Here is a 20,581-nt window from a genome sequence, read left to right as displayed (position 1 = left end):
ATTATATTTTATTAACTTTATTATTATTATTATTAAATAGTAGTAATAATAATAGTAGTAATAATAATATTACATTTTATTGAATAGATATTTGTCTTTTTCTTATTATTTCATTTTTAATAGAAAGAATTATCTAACACAGCAATCAATCTTATTTATTAATTATAAACAATACACGAATTAATTACCACAATGATGGTAATTATTTTTTTACTAAAATCAAATTTTATTTCAATTTTATCACTATCATCATTATCATCATTATCATCATCATCATCATCATCATTATCGTCATTATTATTATTACTTAATTTTTCACAGGAGATAAATAACGATGATACACATACATACATTTGCATATAGATGTACGCATACTTGCATATCTAAATATGGATAATATTATTAAAAAGTGCATAAGCATAAGGGTAAATAAAATCGATGGCATCTAGACAACTTAATAAACTTTTTTATGCATTCGTTCGAAGCGCTCGTTTGAAGCACTCATTTGAAGGACCAAACGCTACATCTATGTATATTTACATATATGTATATATGGATGCATGTATTTATGTTGTATGTATGTACATACATACGTATCGCTGCGGACGGTTTCGTGGAATATTTTGTTCGTTGCGCATCCGTCCACGCTGACGAAACCGGATGACGAGCTAAGACCGAAAGCAAAGCCAGCCAGCCAGCCCACCCGTTCGTCCATTCGAGTAAGAAAGAAGGAAGAGAAATTTATGCGGCCATTAAATCGTGCGTGAGATAAATTAGAACCATTCGAAACATCTTATTTCTATTATTAATAATAACTAAATACTACAATACAATTGTCTCTTTTGATCGTTATCATCACGTATATTAACAAGATTTTTCATTCCAATTTTTATCTTTATATCCTTTATAAATCATAAATAAATGGCAATGAAACGATCGAATATTAATATCGAATTCATTAATTAACCATCTAAAAATGAAATCTTTATCAACGTTAATCGAAACGATATCCTTTATTTCATTAATTAGAATTAGAAAATTGATTGGTTTAATGATTAAAATTGTATAATATAAATGTAATAATACATTGACTTATATTTATCTACATTTTATTATACTTTTAATAGTAGTAGAGTTATACTATTAATAGAGACAGATAGGTTACTTCCTTTGAAATCTAATGATCAATATTCTATCGACGAAAATAATTATTGTTGGAAAACAGGAAGTACCATAAACGATAGCATCATCTTTGATAATTTCTTCATAATAATAATAATAATAATAATAATAATATTACGTCGAATGAAAATGTTCTTCGGTAATAGCCTTTCTAAACACATGACGTATGAAACAGTATTGAAATGATCTGTATTATAATCCTCGAATTGATTCATACAACGTATCCTAGATTAGCTACTTCATGATCGTTCACAAAATGTAAAATTTATGCGAATCATGTGAAAGATATGTATGTACGAATATACTTTCTCTCTCTCTCTCTCTCTTTCTCTCTCTCAGAGATACACATATACATACGATAAAATGCTTCTCTTCTTGTTTTCGAGAGAATGTCGACCTTGGCCAGCACCCAACTAAACGTTCTTTTTGCAAAATTGTTGCCTTCGTGATGATGGAGTCATGCGTACTCGTGTAGTTACGTAGATACATGTGTACCTACGTCTACGGGACATTCTTTGAATAAAATCGAATGCTGCGTAGTTTTCGCAAAAAGATGCAAGAGAGAAAATAGCAACGGCAGAAGTAACAACGATGCTTTCTTCTCTTTCTCTCTCTCTCTCTCTTTCTTATACATATATACTCGAACACTCTTACCTATGTTTGTCATCCTTATTCGACGTAATTAAATTAATAATAATATTAATAACTAATACACATAAAAAGAATGATTTGCAAAAGCATTCACATTTCAAATTTGGATTGAATCAAAAAGAAAAAGTTCTCTCTTTCTTTCTTCTAAAATACAACGAAATCGTACGACGACGTAGTCTTAAAGCGTTCTTAAAAAATAATTAAATAGACTAACGAAGTAACGTGAAGAGAGACAAGTAGAATCAACGAGAACACAATTCTATGGTTTTGATAAATTTATTCTCGGTTGGCTTAACTCGTGAAGAGTAGGGAGAGAGAAGGTAGGGATGGGGGTGAGAGTGAGGTGGGGGACGGATAGAATAATAATATTGCGTCGTACATACATACATACATACATACATTCATACTTACATACATATACAGGTATATACATATGTACTTACGTACTACGGACTTTATGAGCCATGTTCCTTGAGTTATTTCCGTCCCGACAATCCGCGACGATGCGTTCCTGAACGTACGACGACCCCATTCGGAACGGCGATTAAAACGATTGAACGATTACGCAAGTTTAGTAACAATGTGCTGGCACTCGGTGCTGCTGTCGGCTACGTACTGCTAAGAAGACTAGCAAAGCTCGAAAATGAACGCGTGCGCGTTCACGATCGTAAGGATGTTTTCTTTTTCTTTCTCCTTTTTTTTCTTTGTTTATCATAATATTGAATAACATTCATGGAACGTTACGTATTTATTATATAATAAATTCGTTTCTTATTCTTATCTCAGATGTTTGTGTGTCTATGTGTGTGTGTGTGTGTGTGTGTGTGTTGTGGTGTACTTTAGCGTCTTGACATTGTAAGTATCGATCTGTAATATTTTCAATGTTATGTATAGGTATACTTATAGAAAAAAATAAAGACAATGATTGGAAAGATAGTTTGTATTATTATATCGTAAAAGTACATGTATTAAAGTTATTTATATGGATATGTTTGTATATGTGTTTATATTCATTAATAAGGAATGATTTCCTTGCTCGTTTACAACGTTATGGGTAATACATTTTATGAATCGAAGTTATTGTTTCTATGTGAATGGTTAAAAATGTTACTGTTATCTAATGATAGGTTTTAAATGATCGTTTTGTTTCAAATGATTGTTCGAAGATGACAGAGAAAATATAAATGAATATGTTACTAAGAAAAAGATATAAATTGTTTGATATCGAGTAGATTAGGGACTCGTAGATTTTAAATAAATTTTTATTAATTTCCAAAAATCTGTATTTAATTATTAATGTATAACAAATTCTATGTAGTTTAGTAAGAGCATCTATTTACGGTAGAAGAGATCGTATTGATCAAACAATTTTAGACGATTTCATATCATCGCAGAAAAAGAAAAAGTAAAAAAGAATCTAAAAATTATAAAACAACAATGTTAGAATTTTATAGTTTAACATTTTCCCTCTTCCGAAATAGGAATCGATCGACGATAACGACGTATAAACCGAGATTTATTTAAGGCAAACGTTACAAATAGAAAAACGTTTTCATTCGCCGCGTCTATTTCGTTTTCTCGTTTACAAAATCCTGATTTCTTCAAAACCATGTTAACATGAATATGACCGGGAACGCTATATTCTAAAAATACCTAAGGGTAACTAAATGAAAATCAAAGAAAAATTCATTTGAATGGAAAAACAGAGCTCGTTGCAAGAGATCAATGAAAAATAAACGAAGCTTTTAGCTCGGCGTTAGAAAAGGATATATATATGTGTGTGTGTATGTATATATGTATAATATATACGTATGTATATATGTATATATAGAGCGAGGGACGAAAGAGTGCGCACCCGCGCATACATGCCACAGGCCGATCGAAACCTCTCGAGAAGAGAAAGAGAGAGAGAGAGAGAGAGAAAGAGAGAGAGAGAGAGAGAGAGAGAGAGAGAGAGAGAGAGAAAGAGAAAGAGAGAGAGAAGCACTTGTCCTGACCTTGCTTTGTCACTGACCTGTCCTAGGCGGTGCCTCCGCCGTTGGTGGCCATAGCAACGTACACGATCACCCTCGTGCTCCGCACGCACTCTTTTAAACTAGTGTATGTGAATATCTTTGTAAGTGTTTGTTTGTCCGTCTGTGTATATATATATATATATATATATATATATATATATATGTGTCAGTACGAAGAGCCCGAATGCCACCCACACGCGACTTTGACTTCCTCGACGAGAACGCGTACTCGCGTCCGGTGCAACGGCACCTTAAATTTTCTCTCTCTCAGAAATAGCAGTCTCTTGCGAAATAAAGATCTCGACGTTCCGTTTCTTTTATGCATTTACATATACGAATATATGTGAGTATGTGTGTATACTTATATACATAAGTATGTATTATAGATAGACAAGCGTACGAAGGTACGTAGTTTTTTTTTTATTCATTTCGATCGATCTTTTTAATATATTATTTATCATTATTTTTATATATTGTATTTCTTATCAAAGCATTCTTCTTACTATTCGTCTTAAGTATTGATTATTTTGTGAATTATTAACGTAATTGGATATATATATATAATAGTAAAAAATCATTATTTTTTGAGAAAACATACATTGTATATATATAATAATTATTATCAATATATTTTATCATTTTTTAATTACTATTCTCATCGATTTTAATTCATCTTCATCATCAATTATACAATTTTTTTTTTATTTTTGACCTTTTTTCTCTTTTATACTCGATTTTTCTTTAGGAATAAATTAAATTTTGATTTCTCTAGTTATTTACTTTTTCGTTTTTTACGCTCATAAATAAGTGTTAATATCATTGAAAGAAAGAGAGAGAGAGAGAGAGAGAGAGAGAGAGAGAGAGAGAGAGAGAGAGAGAGAGAGAACTCATGAGAAACTATGTTCGTTCAGGAAGGAATTTTAGCCGCCTTAAGAATTTGTATTATTAAACAGTATATATATATATTATATAGGTACGTACATATGTTTATATCACGTACTTGAACGTAAACACATACGCATATATATATATATATATATGTGGGTATTAGCATGTCTATGTGTATAACTTTAGAAACGATATTGTACGCGATATCCCATCGACTTATTATTAGAAGTATTTTGCAACGAGTATCGTCAACGTGCTCGCATAATCTCCGGATTTAGATCACCCGGCCAACGTTACCGACGTATAAAGACGTTTATAAGCATCGAAAGCTCAATATGTTGTCGTTTAATTAAATCATCGACGTATATAATTACTCGATAGATTCGAACATTCGAGAATATTCGATTAAATAAAAAAAAAAAAAAACTTAAGTATCATAATTTTGACAATAATGTATCTGTTACATTTTCAAATTTTTATTCTTGAAAACTTTTTCATGAGAAAATGTACGTATGTGCAGAGAGATAGAGAGAGGGAGAGATGATTTATATTGGATATTATTATTGTTTTTATTTGGATTTTCATTTTAAATCATTATTGAATTCTGATAAATTAATTAAGCTTACATTCAATAAAATGGACTATCATATAAAAGTTTTGCGAACACCGATTATTGAAAAATTATTATCGTTAATAAATGATAATAAATAATCGAAATTTATTTTTGCAATATTTTGAGGTTTTTATGTTTAAAGATTTTTTTATTCAAGAGAAAAAATAAGAGAGAAAGAGAGGGAGAGAGAAAGACAATTACTTATTATGATTATTCTTATTTGGATTTATATCTTAGATTATTATTGAATTCTGATATATTAATCAAGCTTACATTTAATAAAATGAACTTTTACATAGGAGTTTTACGAATCCAATAATTGTAATTATTAAAATCTATTTTTTTTTGTGAAATGTATATCCTAATAAACAAAAAACAAATCGTCAAACATAAAATTTTCATTTTCAGCAAATAATACTTTCACGAATATTTATATGTATCTATGTGTGTACATGCAATATACATATATATTCTGTAATTTGTTGAATAACGAAATAAATAATCAAATTTTATTATTTCAACGTTGGAGATACTAAATTTCAAAATACTCGTAAATTCCGGATTTAACATGGGCAAAACAAGTACATATATTGTATGTGAATTTTTAAATATAAACATATTTACGTATACGATACGTAAATCGCAGATGTAAAACGTGATATACGTATATAGATGGGGTAATAGAAATAAATGCATACCTATCTTTTTTATTAAATATATATATACAGGGTGTTCCAATTAAACAAAGTATCTTAAAATATATGACATAAAAAGAAAGAAATATAAGAAGAAATAATTATAAAAAAAGAAAAAAACCGATCTCAAAAAATAATCGTATTAGATTTATATGTTCTATACATATATACCTACCTATATATATATATATATATATATATATATATATATATATATATAAAATATACAACTTAAGTAATATCAAAATTAATATCATAAATCTTGTTTAGTGTAAGCGACATAGTTTATGATCATATTAAAGGTCTACATAATTTTAAATAAAAACAAACAATAAAAATTAAAGGAGGAACGTAATAAAAAATAAAAAGACGAAACGTATAGAAAGTTCACAGAAAATAACTTTTATATATTGTGAAAGAAAAAAACGAACAATTAGACCTTCCATTTTTTTGCTTACAAGTAGAGAAGAAGAAAAAGTAACAAAAAAAGAAAAAAGAGGATTTGGAAAGTTCGTATATGCGTTCTAAGAAAAATGTTCCAGGTAAGAGATAATAAACCTGAGAGCCCATGGAGAAAAAGGAAAACGAACATTTTGCGTTACAATATGACGGGAAAAGTAATGAGATAGGTATAGTATAGTATGGCTTCCGTTCTTGCATACGAATTTGTCCGTTGCTCGAAAGAATCGGAAATAATGGGCTCTGACATTTAACAAAAAATATTTTTTTTCCTTCCTTCCGTTTCCTTTTTTTTGTTTTCTTATCCATTACCAATTCGATTTAACCAAAAGTTGAAGATCCAAGTTTTACGTACACCATGCAATATACCATTTTTCTCATTAAGAGTAATTATGTCGTCATTATTTTTTTATAACGATATATATATAAATGCGTGCGTATGTAATTAAAAGTGAATAAAGAAATATTTCAGACAAAAGTTAATTATTTCTTTTTATGTGAAATAATTTTTATGTCGTTATAAAAATTTCTGAAAGGTTTTTATCACAAAAAAAAAGATATACTCACGGGCGAACAAAAGTGATCTTGAAATTTTCGACTAAATAAGAAACGTTAAATACTGCATTACATTCCCTTTGAAATTAGATGAACTCTTATCTGAACAATTTTTCTGGGAAATACCTTGTTTCTGAGATAAAAGTTTGTAGTGCTTTATTTTGAATACCCGGTATAATAAATTCTTTGATATTATTACTTATATTTATATGTATATAAATTCTTGTATATTATATATATATATATATATATATATATATATAAATAAATTCTTTTACATTATTAAAGTAGATGCTTTTAAAATATTAAAAAATAGTCTCACGATATAATATTGCTTTTGCGTATAGCATTCTCGAATGGAATCTCGTATAAAAAAATTCTTATCGTGACGTCATTTTATGACAATACACGAACGTGTAATTTCAGTTACACGTAGAGATTATTTAAAAGATTCCTTGCTTTCGTCAAATAGAGTCTTTTAAAATGAAAAAAGAAACAATTAAAAAAATTAATAGGACAGTTGATAAATTGATTGTTCTATATAAAAATTAATTCTTTTATACAAACAAAATTTAACGAGCAACTGCAAATAGTCTTGCTTTATACATCCAATAAACTTGTCAAATCAGATAGAATGAAAATTCATAGAGATACGCGTGAGTTTAATTAAGTAAATGTAGTTTCAAAAAAAAAAAAAAAGAGTACATGCTTTTGAATGATTCACGTGCGAATAATCTCACAAAGAAAAAATGTACAACAATTCCATCAATAAATTTCAATTTCATTGTAATAATTTAAGGAGATATCTTTGATATCTTTAAACGAAAAGGATTAATCGATTAAACGCAAGAAAAAATTAATTATTTAATCATCTAATAATCCTACAAAAAAATATAATATTATGATATAATATTTACAAATAAATATAATATCAGTTGGTAATTAATACTTCTATAATATGATAATATATAATATATTGTTTTCTTTTTTCTTTCTCTTTCATACAAAAAAAGAGACAATACAATTAGATAACGAATACTTGTTAAAAGTAAAAGTCTCTGTTAATAAAAAAAAGAAAACAAGAAGATAAGAAAAAACAAAAAGAAAAAAAATATTGCATCGCAAATTCGATAATAGTATCATCGGAGATATACGTACGTACATATATCGCCTTAATCGCAATATTTTTTCGTCATCGTATTGACTCAAACATTTTCTACGAAAAATATTGCAGACGGAAGTGCTTTGCCAAAATCGTGCTACTTACAAGAAACGAATTCGCAAAAAAACGTTTACGTTTGTCGAATCAGAATTTGCGTCATCGAGTAATCATCGCGAACTCATCGAATCAATCGTTTTATTTGATTAATTATGAAAACGAAAATTTATCTAAGAAACTAATCGATTTTTAAGAATGTCATTATCGGACAAAAGAATATTTGCATTCGGAGTAATATAAAACGATAAAAATTTAATGAGATTATCGTTGCGATTAAATCGTTGAGATTAAATCGTTCGATTTAATCGTGCGGAAATGAAATAATTAGAAATTAAATAAGATGATCGTGCAATTAAATCACGCAGCAACGAAAAAAAAAGAGAAAAAAAAGAAAGCAAAAAAAAAGGAGAAGAAAAAAGAAACGTAGCGACGATTACGAAATCGAAAGAAAAAAAAAAGAAAAATTGCACGTGTCTGATGGATCGAACAAAGAAATAAGAAAGAAATGATCCCGTATGCATTTGCATATATGCATATATACGTATGTACATATATATACACGTATATATACATACATAAATTCACAATGTTAATAAACGTTCATCCTCATTTTTCTTCTCCAGTCTTTTTGTAATCTCTAATCGCAAAATTAAAACAATAATATTGCAGACAAGTCTGACAAGGAGACAAAATGTATGTATCGGCAAAAGTAGAGGTTGAAAGAGCTGCATTATGCATGTTTGTTTCTTTTTTCTTTTCTTTTCTTTTTTTCTTCTTCCATTTCTTTTCGTCTAAGAAGAGAATAAGGAGAAGCCAACGCATATGTGCGCATACACAAACACACACACGTATGCACGCACGCACAAAATACACAGACACACTGGTGATGATTCATTCGACATTTTCAAACCGTCTCGTCGACCGAAAATGCAGAATGCAGTTATAACGTTGAATATACCTCATTCTTTGTCTCTCTTATTTTCTCTCCCTCCCTCTCTCTCTCTCTCTCTCTCTCTCTTCCTCATGGTTGTTTGCTTCCACGTGGCTTCATATCTTTCTACGTAAGCTGTTCTGGAAACATTTCAAGTCGTTTTTCAATTATTCGACGGAGATATTCTTTAATGAAAAATGTAAATCCAAGAATTAATGTAATAAAAAATACTCTTTTTTATTTCCTTTTTTTTTCTTTTTTCTTATTTTTTTTTTTTTTGAAAAAATATGACGAACGTATATATATATATATACTTCGGGGTGAAAGGGTACGCGAAAGAATTTTTTTGAAACTCGTAAAAAGATAAGAAAAAGAAAAAAGAAAAGAAAGAAAAAAGAACAAGAGCAAACATCCATTTGCATTACTATGCATTAATCTAACGGAAACGTTAATCTAACGAGATTATCAAAGTCGATACTTTCAAAACGTTTCCGTCGATGTTCTCGAATATATAAAATTACAAAGAAAAAAGACAAAATAGAAATAACAAATAACTTCATATTATCATATTATTCGAATTTCTTTTTTTATAGTTAAAGCAAGTAAAAGGATAGATAAAAAGAACGAAAGGTTGGTTGTTGCTCGCGTGCGTTTAGAAAGAGCAAGAAGAGGAAGAAGAATAAAAAAAAAAAGAAAAAAAGAATTAAAAAAAAAAAAAAAGAATTGGAAGAAAAAGAGGAAGACTAGAAGAGGAAGAAGAACTAGAAACTTATTATCATTTTGAAAGACAAGCCGACAAGCCGCTTAGTTAATTGGTCGAATCGACGCGTACCTAATTACCATCAAGTTCGTATTAAATCATTCGCGCGTGAAATGCAACGACGTTTAATGGAAAGTCGTGCGTTAACTACGAGAGTAATACCAGGGACGAATGCCTGTATCCTTCGGCTCGATTTTCGAGATAAACTTTGTATCGAGGGAGATATCAATTAAGGGAAATAATTAACGATGATGTAGCACACGTCTCCCTAAGTTACACAAAGTTAGAACTTCGTCGATGCCGAGAGGACGGATTGCTCTCGAGTCAACTATCAAATATACCAAGTGTTTAATGCACTCGCAAACTCGACATTCAACGATCGAATATCAAACTAACATCCACCTATTTCCACGTAAACACGCGTTGTTTAGACGCCATTCCTTACGTTTCGACTAAGCCGATATTTTACACAAATGCGATAAATTCTTATAATTCACGAAAGTAATTTTAACGAGTATAAAAGTGCCTGTAGAAGGAAAATATCTATTTTTAAATGACAAATCTATTATATTTGATCGTCAATCAATCATTTTTATAATCAAACTCACGTTCGTTATTTTTTTCTTTTTTATTTTCTAACCGATTACTTATCCGTTTATATATCTGATAATCGTTTCAATCGAACGATTTCAATTTAAACTGTACATTTGTTAAAAGACGAAATATATAGATTGTGTTCAAATATTTGATGATTTTATTGACGAGTTTAATGCTTGAGAAAAAATGGAAAATTTCTTTTAATCTCATACCTTCAAAATTTTCTTTGTTTCCAAATATCCATTTCTATTTTTTCCATTTCTCTATTTTTCTTTCAACACATCGCAATAAATTTTTTTTATAATCTACGTTATTGCATCTATTCGCGAAAGATCTACGAGGAACCGTCAATGATATATTAACTTAAATTAATAAATAAAATTAGATTTTATTCGATAATTAAACGTTATATCCTATCGAAAACATTTGCAGTTACATTTGGAAAGAGATATCGAACGTTACTAATCAATGTCACTTTGTACGTTTAGTACATTCGTACTTAAATACATAGCAATAATATACATGTAATTACTTACGTATGTATGCGAGATAGAGAAATAGAGAAAGATAGAAAGAGAGAGAAAGAGTGAGAGTTTCCATAGAGGTCATTGACAACTTTCGTATTTACGTTCATTATTTAACATATCTAGTAAAATCTTTCCTTCGTCCCTTACAAGTAAATGAAAAAAGAAAAAAAAAAGAAAAAACTGGACTTGACTTCTTACGCGATTGGACAAGCAGACAAACAAGAAAGAAAGAAAAAGAAAAGAAAACAAACGTAAGACTTTTACATAGACGTAACAACAAATCGAGAAGGAAGAAAAAAAGAAAGAAAGAAAAAAAAACACGTTCGTTGTAACAAAACAGTTTTATTTCTTTTTCATTATTCAAATGAATTTTTTATTTTTCTCGATATCGATGATACTCGGAGATCGTGTTGGGATCTTAAGTGGACAAAGTAGATACTTATATACATAAATAAATACGTACGTACGTAAACACACACACACACACACACGTAAGTGTACACCAATACGTTTAGAAATAAATCTATGCCTACTTTCGCGTGTCCATCTCGAGAGAAAGTTCGCGCCTAAGTGCCAAGTTTTCGTTCGTGAGAACGTAAAGAAGGATAAATTTGTTACACACGTGCAAGTTTAGTTGTCGATTAGACGATAGTATCGTATAGGATAGATCGATATACAAAATGTTTATTTATTTATTTATTTATTTATTTATTTTTCTTTTTTGTTAAGAATTGGATAGAAAGAAAAATGAAAAAAGATGAGGCGAGTATGGACGCATGAAAGCAAGGACGAATCGTTCGAGAGAATCGAATACCTACTTTATTTTTATCCTCTCGAATCTTCCGCGGGCCGTGATCTTCCGAACGAGAAAGCGGATTTCACTTTCTCGGTGTCAATAAACTTGAACGCGCGAAATTCAAATGTATCAGCCGACTTGAGAGAACGCGTATGCATATAAACAACCTGTCCGCATTAATAGCGAATTTGTTTCTATTTTTTTTCTCTCTTTTTCTGTTCTTCTTATTTCATTATAAAAGAAAAAAAGGAGAAAGGAAAAATTAAATCGAGAAAAAGAAAAAAGAAAAATTGAATCGTTCATAAACGAAATCATAAATATGAATATGAATGATAAATTTTGTAGGTAAATAAAAAATACGAAGCGTATAAATCGAAAAGTTTTTTTCTTAAAATAGCGATATATTAGACGACTTAGATTATAATTCAATTACTTCAAATTCTTTTCTTCGTACTGTACCGTCAAAAAGATAATGTAAGTACGTAAAGTGGTCGTTTGAGAGAGAAAAGAAAAAGAAAAGTAAAAGTAATAGAATGAAATAATAATAAAATATTATATCTTAGATTTTAAAGGTAATATAATGTTAGCTTACTCATAAATTGAAAAGATTTATGATAACGAATTGCAGTCATTATTTTTGAACTCTCTAATTGCATTATATTATATCGTTTACTTGAAAAGGGCTAAATTATAGCCAGTACATAAAAGTGAAAGTTGTTTGTTGCATTATATACCTTTAAGGGATGTTTATCTTTCTTTTCTATGCACTTTTACCTGAAAAACATTAGACAGTGCGATAACAATGTTCCTATCATGGAAATACCAAGCAAACAAGAAAATTCCCATTAAAGAGCTAATAAAAAAATAAATTAAATTTAGTTACTATGATCGTCTATAATAAAGAACGTAAGTTAAGTAAGTAAGTACCTATAACAGAGAGATAAAGAAAAATAAAAATAGAAAGATTGCTCAATCATGTCGATTTGACTCACACCGACTTATCTAATATTGAATAATAATAGTCAGTGGAACACAATACAAATAGATATGTATATACTATATACACGTGTCGATATATCAGAAAATGAAGAAAAAGGTGAGTTATCTATCGTTGTTTATTTAACCCTTAGTATTATGAGGTCATAACCGAACCGATAAAAATATTTTTCTGTAGAAATCTTAAGTTACGGTATGACGAGTGACATTTCATTTTAAGTTTGAAAAACAAATCAATGATTAACAGTTTTATTATTCGAAAGTATATTTTAATAAAATTTATATTTATACATACGAATATATTTTATATCTATAGATTTAAAAAAGTAATTATAGAGGCATACGGTTAAATATTTACTAAATGCATTTGTTCTATTATAATAATTTGATAATTTAATAAAATAATAAATTGATAAATAAAATAAAAATTAATAGAATAATAAATTCTACTATAATAATTTAATAAAATTAAATATATTTGTGTGTATATATATATATATATATATATATATATATATAAATATATATATACAGATGTGTTAACACAATATTACATATATGCATACGTATATGGGAATAGACAATCCTCTTCGAAGTGAAATTCACACTACACGACGAAGAGAGATCGAAAGGCGGAAAACTATATCCGATCGTTCGATCAAAAACTATTCTGGTACCCTTCTCTTACGTCTTACGACTGACGCAACGTTACTCCGGTCATAGTTCTCGATAAGAAAGTCGCGATTAAGTAGGACAATGACCCGTGAAATTTCGATGGAACGTGGCCACGAAAACATGTGAAACGGGTGCTTCGAAGAAACTCGGAAGTGAGAGTTATTGCCTGACGAATCTTATTAAAGATAAATAAGAATTTTTACTTTTTAGCATGAAACAATGGAAAATATTGTTACTCGTCAGACTCATTTTCTACGAAGGAATCGATTATTCGAATGACGAATTGAATTGTCATAATCGGTCTTGTCTCTCTTTCTCTCTTTCTCTCACATCGTAGAAATGCAGAAATACGTAAGCGCGATTTAATTTGCGCGATTTAATCGATCTCACGAAAGTAGTCTAACGAGACCCGACGATAATAATCTTTAATATCAAAAGAAACTATTACGTTAAATATCGGCAAGGTCGTTCGTATACCTGACCAAAATATTATTCCAACCGTAAGAGCTATTACAACGATGTCCATAAACCATTCCCATGTACTAAATAACCATATTATATTTTTTCTATTTTTTTTCTTTTTTCATTTTTTCAGCTTTTTCTTTACAACACCGAACGTTCCTTATACGCGTACAAAGTTACATTTATATTGTCAATTAAAATTAATAACTTTCGTCTGAATAATTCTACTAAATAATCGTAAAATTAATATCCTACATTAATAATATATAACATCTAATTTAACTGTGTTTTCCGATGACGATATCTACTATCATTAGTAACAAATTGACCGCAACAGGAAGTTTAAATTAATAAGAAATGTTACAGTTTTTCCCTGAAAAATCTCCTTCCCTTATACTCTGTATTAACAAGCGACCATGCTGCACGCTAGTGGATTAAAAAGTGAGTCGTAAAGTTAACTTTAGATGACATAACGATGATTTGCCGTGTATGCGTGTATGTATGAGAGAACGTTCGTTCGAGAGAGTTTCTGGATTTTCACTCGGTAAATATTACGAGAGGTGATGATACTCGGGAATGTTACAACGAGGAAGGAAAAGAAAGAAAAAGGTAAATGAAGAGAGACAGAGAGAAAGAGAGACAGAAAGAAAGAGAGAGAGAAAAAAAGAGAGAGAAAGAGAAACCTTATCAATCTCTTTCTCTTTCTCTCTTTTATCTTCTCTCTATCTCTCTCTCTCTCTCTCTGTCTCACTCTGTCTATCTGTCTGTCTGTCCGTCTTTCTCTTTTCTTTCTCTCTCTTTCTTTATCGTTCTCATTGCTGGGGCCAGTGTCAGTGGCCTTGCTTTCTGCGACCCACTTTCTCGCATCGCACCAACACACTCACGAAAACTCCATACAACGATTATATGTAACCGCGAAAAATGTCCTGATGCGGCTCAACGATTGGATTCGCTCATTTAGGGAAAATCGATCTTCGATTCTTCATAGGATCGATCGATAGATCTATTCGAAATCGCGTTTGTTTAACCCTCATTCCGTTCGGACCTTCTTCTTTTTTTTTTCTCTCTTCTTCTCTTTCGTTTTCATTTTTCTCTCCGTTGTTTTTTATTTTCTTTTTTTTCTCTTTTTTTGTTCTTTTTTTTTTGCAGATATATTCTCCCTGGTATCCGCAGTTCTGTAAAAATATAACGAGTGAAAGCTTTCCATTGGCTTCTCTTTATTATTATTATTATTATTATTATTATTATTATTATTACTTTATGAAATTTAAATATATAAATTGACGAACGTGATTATAAAGGATTGCGAATGTATCGAATAATTTTGTACGAATTATCGATAAAATAATTATAGTATTCTATTATACTATATGTTCATTTTAGGTAGTAAAAAAGGTAAAAGAAAAGAAACGAAAGAAAAAGAAGAAGAAAAAATCGTCGTGCTCTCTTCGCTAAAAGAAATGTCGTCTTGTCGATTAAAAAATTGTCAATTTTACGTTTTGGAAAATAATATGATCTTGCGAAAATCATCGAAAGTTAAAATCGATCAATGTATTCTTTTTAATGCGGTTGCATTGTTTCGACATTTTGAATTATACATATTCATTAAGAATTTGAAAAAATTGATTATGCGATATAAATCCATATATAATTTCTAGAAATAATAAAAAAGGAAGGAAGAAGAATAAATTAGAATAGATTAATTAATTATCGAAGTAATCTAATACGAAACATTATTTGCCTTTTCATCGTCATTTCGCAACTAAAAATATTTACGTTCGTATTGCTGTTAGAAAATGACCGATATATTTTTTAAGAATTCCACGATCCACGATAGAAAAAAATATTTTTATTCGTGATCGAAAACTAAGATAAATTTATAACGAACCGTAATGATCGACCCGATCGAAGTTGAAGGGGATTTTCTCAATAAAACAAGATTTCGTTGCGGAATATAAAAAAAAAAAAAAATAGAAAAAAAAAGAAACCAGACATTCGGGAATCGAAAGGGAAAAAACAGAAAGATAAAACGAAATTTCGTTGCGGTAAATAAATAAATAAATAAATAAATAAATAAATAAATAAAAAAGAAAGAAAGAAAAAACCAAAAAAGAAATACAAACAAACAGAGAAATTCCGAGATTAAGAGAAAAACAAAAAATTCAGTTCGAATATCCCGATAAAAGGAGATTTCGTTGCGGCGAGTGAATAAATAAATGAAAAAGAAACAAGAAAAACAAGAAGAGGAACAAGAAAAAAATAATTGGAAAATCGGAATTGAAGAAAGAAAGAAGAAAGAAAAGGAGAAGAAAAGAAGAAAGGGACAAAAAGTTGACGAGAGGGGTAGGTTGAGAGATGAGGGGTTGAGGGGTTGAGGGGTTGAAAGATGGTGTGTTGCACGAGCGCACACGTGCAAACATCCTGCTGGGTCGTTCACGTTTTCTGAAGAAGGCTGATGACGAAGACAAAGATGACGCGAACGTCGACTAAAAAACAACGCACGCCTTAACGTTAAGTCGACGATGACGACGACGACGACGACGACGACGACGACAATGACGATAATACGACAATAATGACTACGACAAAGACAACGACGACGAAGAATCGAATTAACATTTTTATGCGCACGCGTGCGTTTCTTTGCGTTCGATGTCGTAATAATCGATGGACGGTAAGGAGTAAGGGGTAAGGGGTAAGGGGTAAGGGGTAAGGGATAAGGGGAATGAGGGGATGAGAAGCAAAGGGATCATAGAGGGGGAACTAAAGTTATATATGCGTGTTCTCCTCCATGGAGTAGAGTGAAAAATTTATGAGATGTGCATAATTATATAGTTTGTCTCTCTCTCTTCGTGCGAAGCTGATGTCGAAAAAAAAGTGGGAGAAGTTTCGTGAAAGAAAGAGAGAAAGAGAGATAGAGAGAGAAAGAGAGTGTTCTATTCTTTTACCCCTTTTCTTTTTCTACCCTTTAAAACGGATAATTTTTCCGATAGGAGATAAACCTTTTCTTTTTTCTTTTCTCTTTTTCGTTTGTTTATATCGTTGATCGATATAGAAAGTGAGTCATTTTAAAGTTAAATCGTAAATAAGATTATCGATTCGTTCCTAAGAATTTTGTCGATAACATTGTAAGAGAAATATTTTGTTGTTCAATCTTGAATGAATCATACGGTCTTCATATACAAAATAAGGTGTTCATGGTATTGCACATTTGAATTATGATTTGGATAAAAAGTTGTTATTGCGTAGAATAATTGCGTAATTTTAAGATGAAATATTATCAATACGATCTTTTTGATATGAGCGATATTATTTAAGGAATATATCGTATTTTTTTCTTTTTTGTTTAAACAAAAAAATGTATTTTGTACGCGAAAGATCAATGACGAACATTCGTTTCGTTTAAAATTAATTTATTTATCATGAAAAATTTCAATAAAACCAAATAATGTTTATCTAATAATATTTGATTAAAAATCAAAGGGTCTCTCTGAAAACTGTGTAACTTCGGTATGAAACAATTTCTCATTGTATGAATCATTTCTAACGCATTTAAAGTGTACAGATTAAGTGGCTCTCATAATTCTTAGGAACCACATTTGACACTTTACTTATTTCTTTTATATTTTTTCTATCAAATTACACAAATACTTGCTACGGCTAATATCAAGATGACTGACGTTAAATATTTTCGTAAGACAATAACGTTTGCTTAGTAATATTTGATTATAAACCAAGTGATCTTTCCAAAAACTATGTAACAAAATAGTTTATCATTGTATGAATCATTTCTAACGTATTCAAAGTGTACACATTTAAGTGGTTCTCATAAATTCTTCAGAATTTCGTTTAACACTTACTTCCTCATTTGATATTTTTTCAATCGAATTACAAAAACAGTTACTTTGCCAAGAAGTTGATCAACATTGTATACTTCAATAAACGATAAGTTAGATTTTATGTTTAGTAATATTTACCTATTAATATTTTCTTAAGAAATAAATAATCTTTCTAAAAACTAAATACGTAACTCCTATACGAAACAATTTATCAATTATATGAATCATCTCATAAACGTATTCAAAGTCTACTCGTTAAGTGGTTCTCATTATTCTCGAGAGCTTCGTTTGCCACTTATTTCCTCGTTTTATAATTTCTTTCCATCAAACTATACAAAAATATTTGCTTCGTTCGATAACAAATTGATTAACAAATAAAAGCTTCAATAAGACAACAGAATTTATTTAATAATATTTAATAATATTTGCTTAAGAGTCGAATGATCTTTCTAAATAATACGTAACATCGATGGAAAATAATTTCTAATTCGAACGAATAATTTCTAAATATATAAATTTCAAACTGTCCAAGTAAATTGTATCACTCTTACATTCCTTAAGAATATTATATTAAATTACTTCCTATACGCACTCTCTCACACACACACACACACACACACATATATTTATATACATATTCACGAGGGGTAATTAGCCCTGATAAAATAAAATATTTCCTTATCTTTCTCTGTCATAATTTCGATCAAAAAGTTTCGTCCATGCGTGCATGCGTGTCTTCGATCGTCCTATCGAGAAATGTACAATCAACGCGGACATTACATAGAGAGTGCTCATTACTTACGCGATAACTTCCGATGTTAAGGAGAAAATAAAAAGGAGATAAGGATAGAGAGAGAGAACGAGATAAACACAGATATACATACTCACAAAGAAAGAGAAAGAGAGAGAAAGAGAGAGAGAGAGTGAGTGTATTTGTGTGCATGTGGGGGTTGATGAGACTGGATCGTAGCGGCGTTTCATGTTATTTAGTTAAGGCTCTCAACGTTACGGAACGTTAACCAGTTATGAAATGCGCTTATAAGGGAGCCAAGTTGCTTTCTCGGGCTCTCGTCTCCAAAGAAAGTTTCCACGGCAAGTGCATTTGAACGTTCGAAAGTCCGTATATCCTCCTCCGCTTCTTATTCTTCTCTTTCTTTCTTTCTTTCTTTCTTTCTCTCTGTTTTTTTCTTTCTTGTTCTTTCCTTTTTTCTATCTCTCTCTTTCTCTCTTTTTTCTTCTTCCTATGGCTCCGGTACCGACCGTGGCACGCTCTCGAATCGTTCGACCGTCATGCGATTCTATTCGAGCCGAGAACCAACAGACTTCTAATCTCCATCGACACGAAACCGATTAAACTGACTTGTTCGCTGTCGTTAGAAGAGAAATATCGTTTCGTTTGATTATCTCTATTAGTTGATAAATAAAAAAATAAATGTATGTGATAATAATCGAATAAAATGTTTGATTATTTTCGTTTTAATTTTTTATCTCTCTCTGTCTCTCTATCTTTCTTTTTCTCTTATATGTCTGCGCGCGCGTGTGTGCGTGTGTGTGCTTCTCTTCTTTTTTTATATCTATAATATAAATTGAATATATGTATGCTAATTTTAAGATAGTAAAATTTATTGGAAAAAGAAAGTTCTAACGTTACGATCATTTCGTTGACGATCGAATCGATGATTTATTTTAAATTGTATTTAATCAATTAAAATTTTCGATTATCAATCAATTTCATTTACTCTATCGATCCAGTCATATCGGAGATAAAAATTGAAATAAAAAGATTCCTTGTATCATATCTATCTGGGATAAAGATTTAACGAACAACAAAGTTGCATTTGTTTGAAAGAGAAAAGAATAAATTGAAATGAAAATGTCAGTCCGTTTCGATTATCTCCGACACGATATGAAATCCGTAAAATTCAATTAAAAGATTAAAAAGAAAAGAAAAGAAACAACGAAAGGAAAATTAAATTAACGATTGAATTAAAACAAATAAAATTATTATTATCGCGTATTTTCCGAGGAGATACCTAAACCTTATTTCGATCGATCGATCGAGTTGCATCATTGAAATAAATTAGAGTGTATTACGCAAAATTAAATTCTTTCATTCCGGAAGACTGACACAAGCGGCAAAAGGGGTTCATTGAACGACAACGGTATCGTTTTCAACATCGTTACTTCCGCCGACTCGGCGAGAACTACGTCGATTCAAGAGCTTTAGATGTGTCGCAAGTACGCCCGACACTGATGTGCCCATGTATGCATTTATGCGCATATGCATATGTATTCATTAGTCAAGTTACACGATCTTAAAGGGGTCAACGACTTTCTCCGATTACCTTAGCGTGACACCGTCGTTGTTCTGTAACGATGAGAGAAAGAGAGAGAGAGAGAGAGAGAATTATAAAAAGAAGAACTCAAGGGTTGTGAGGTGATACGATCATTCGACGATTATTCGGGGTTGAAAAGTATCCTTGTATTCTCTTACATCCCTCACAAAAAAGAAAAGAAAAGAAAAAGAAAGATAAAAATGGAGTTCATCGATCGAGTTGAAAATCAATGACGATTTTCTTTCGTCATTCATTGATTAAATACATACACGTTCGTTGACCTTCTGAATATTCTTTCGTCAAGAATAAAAAAAAGAAAAATATGTAGGTCTGCGTTTATAATGTTACGTATAATTCGGACGAATCAGTAATATCATCGTAAACG

The 20,581-nt window shown here is 30.3% G+C and overlaps 1 protein-coding gene across 6 annotated transcripts in view; it reads right to left on the bottom strand.

Moving 5' to 3' along the window:
* LOC127069667 (caveolin-3-like) overlaps positions 1 to 20,581 on the bottom strand; it is a 227,283-nt gene that overhangs the window by 149,178 nt on the left and 57,524 nt on the right. For 4 of the 6 annotated variants that reach the window (XR_007783658.1, XR_007783659.1, XM_051006920.1 and 1 more), the window contains exon 1: positions 2,277 to 2,429. The exons of 1 other annotated variant lie outside the window; for it this stretch is intronic. The gene's annotated coding sequence lies outside the window, so the exon portion shown is untranslated. Of the gene's footprint in view, positions 1 to 2,276; positions 2,430 to 20,581 lie in introns of those variants that run through there. One more of the 6 variants, XM_051006922.1, reaches the window with a different exon arrangement.

Source organism: Vespula vulgaris, chromosome 16 (assembly GCF_905475345.1).
Source record: "Vespula vulgaris chromosome 16, iyVesVulg1.1, whole genome shotgun sequence".
NCBI classification, from domain to species: Eukaryota; Metazoa; Arthropoda; class Insecta; order Hymenoptera; family Vespidae; genus Vespula; species Vespula vulgaris.
The sequence above is the reverse complement of the archived record's forward strand: the minus strand, read 5'-3'. Positions and strand labels throughout refer to the sequence as shown.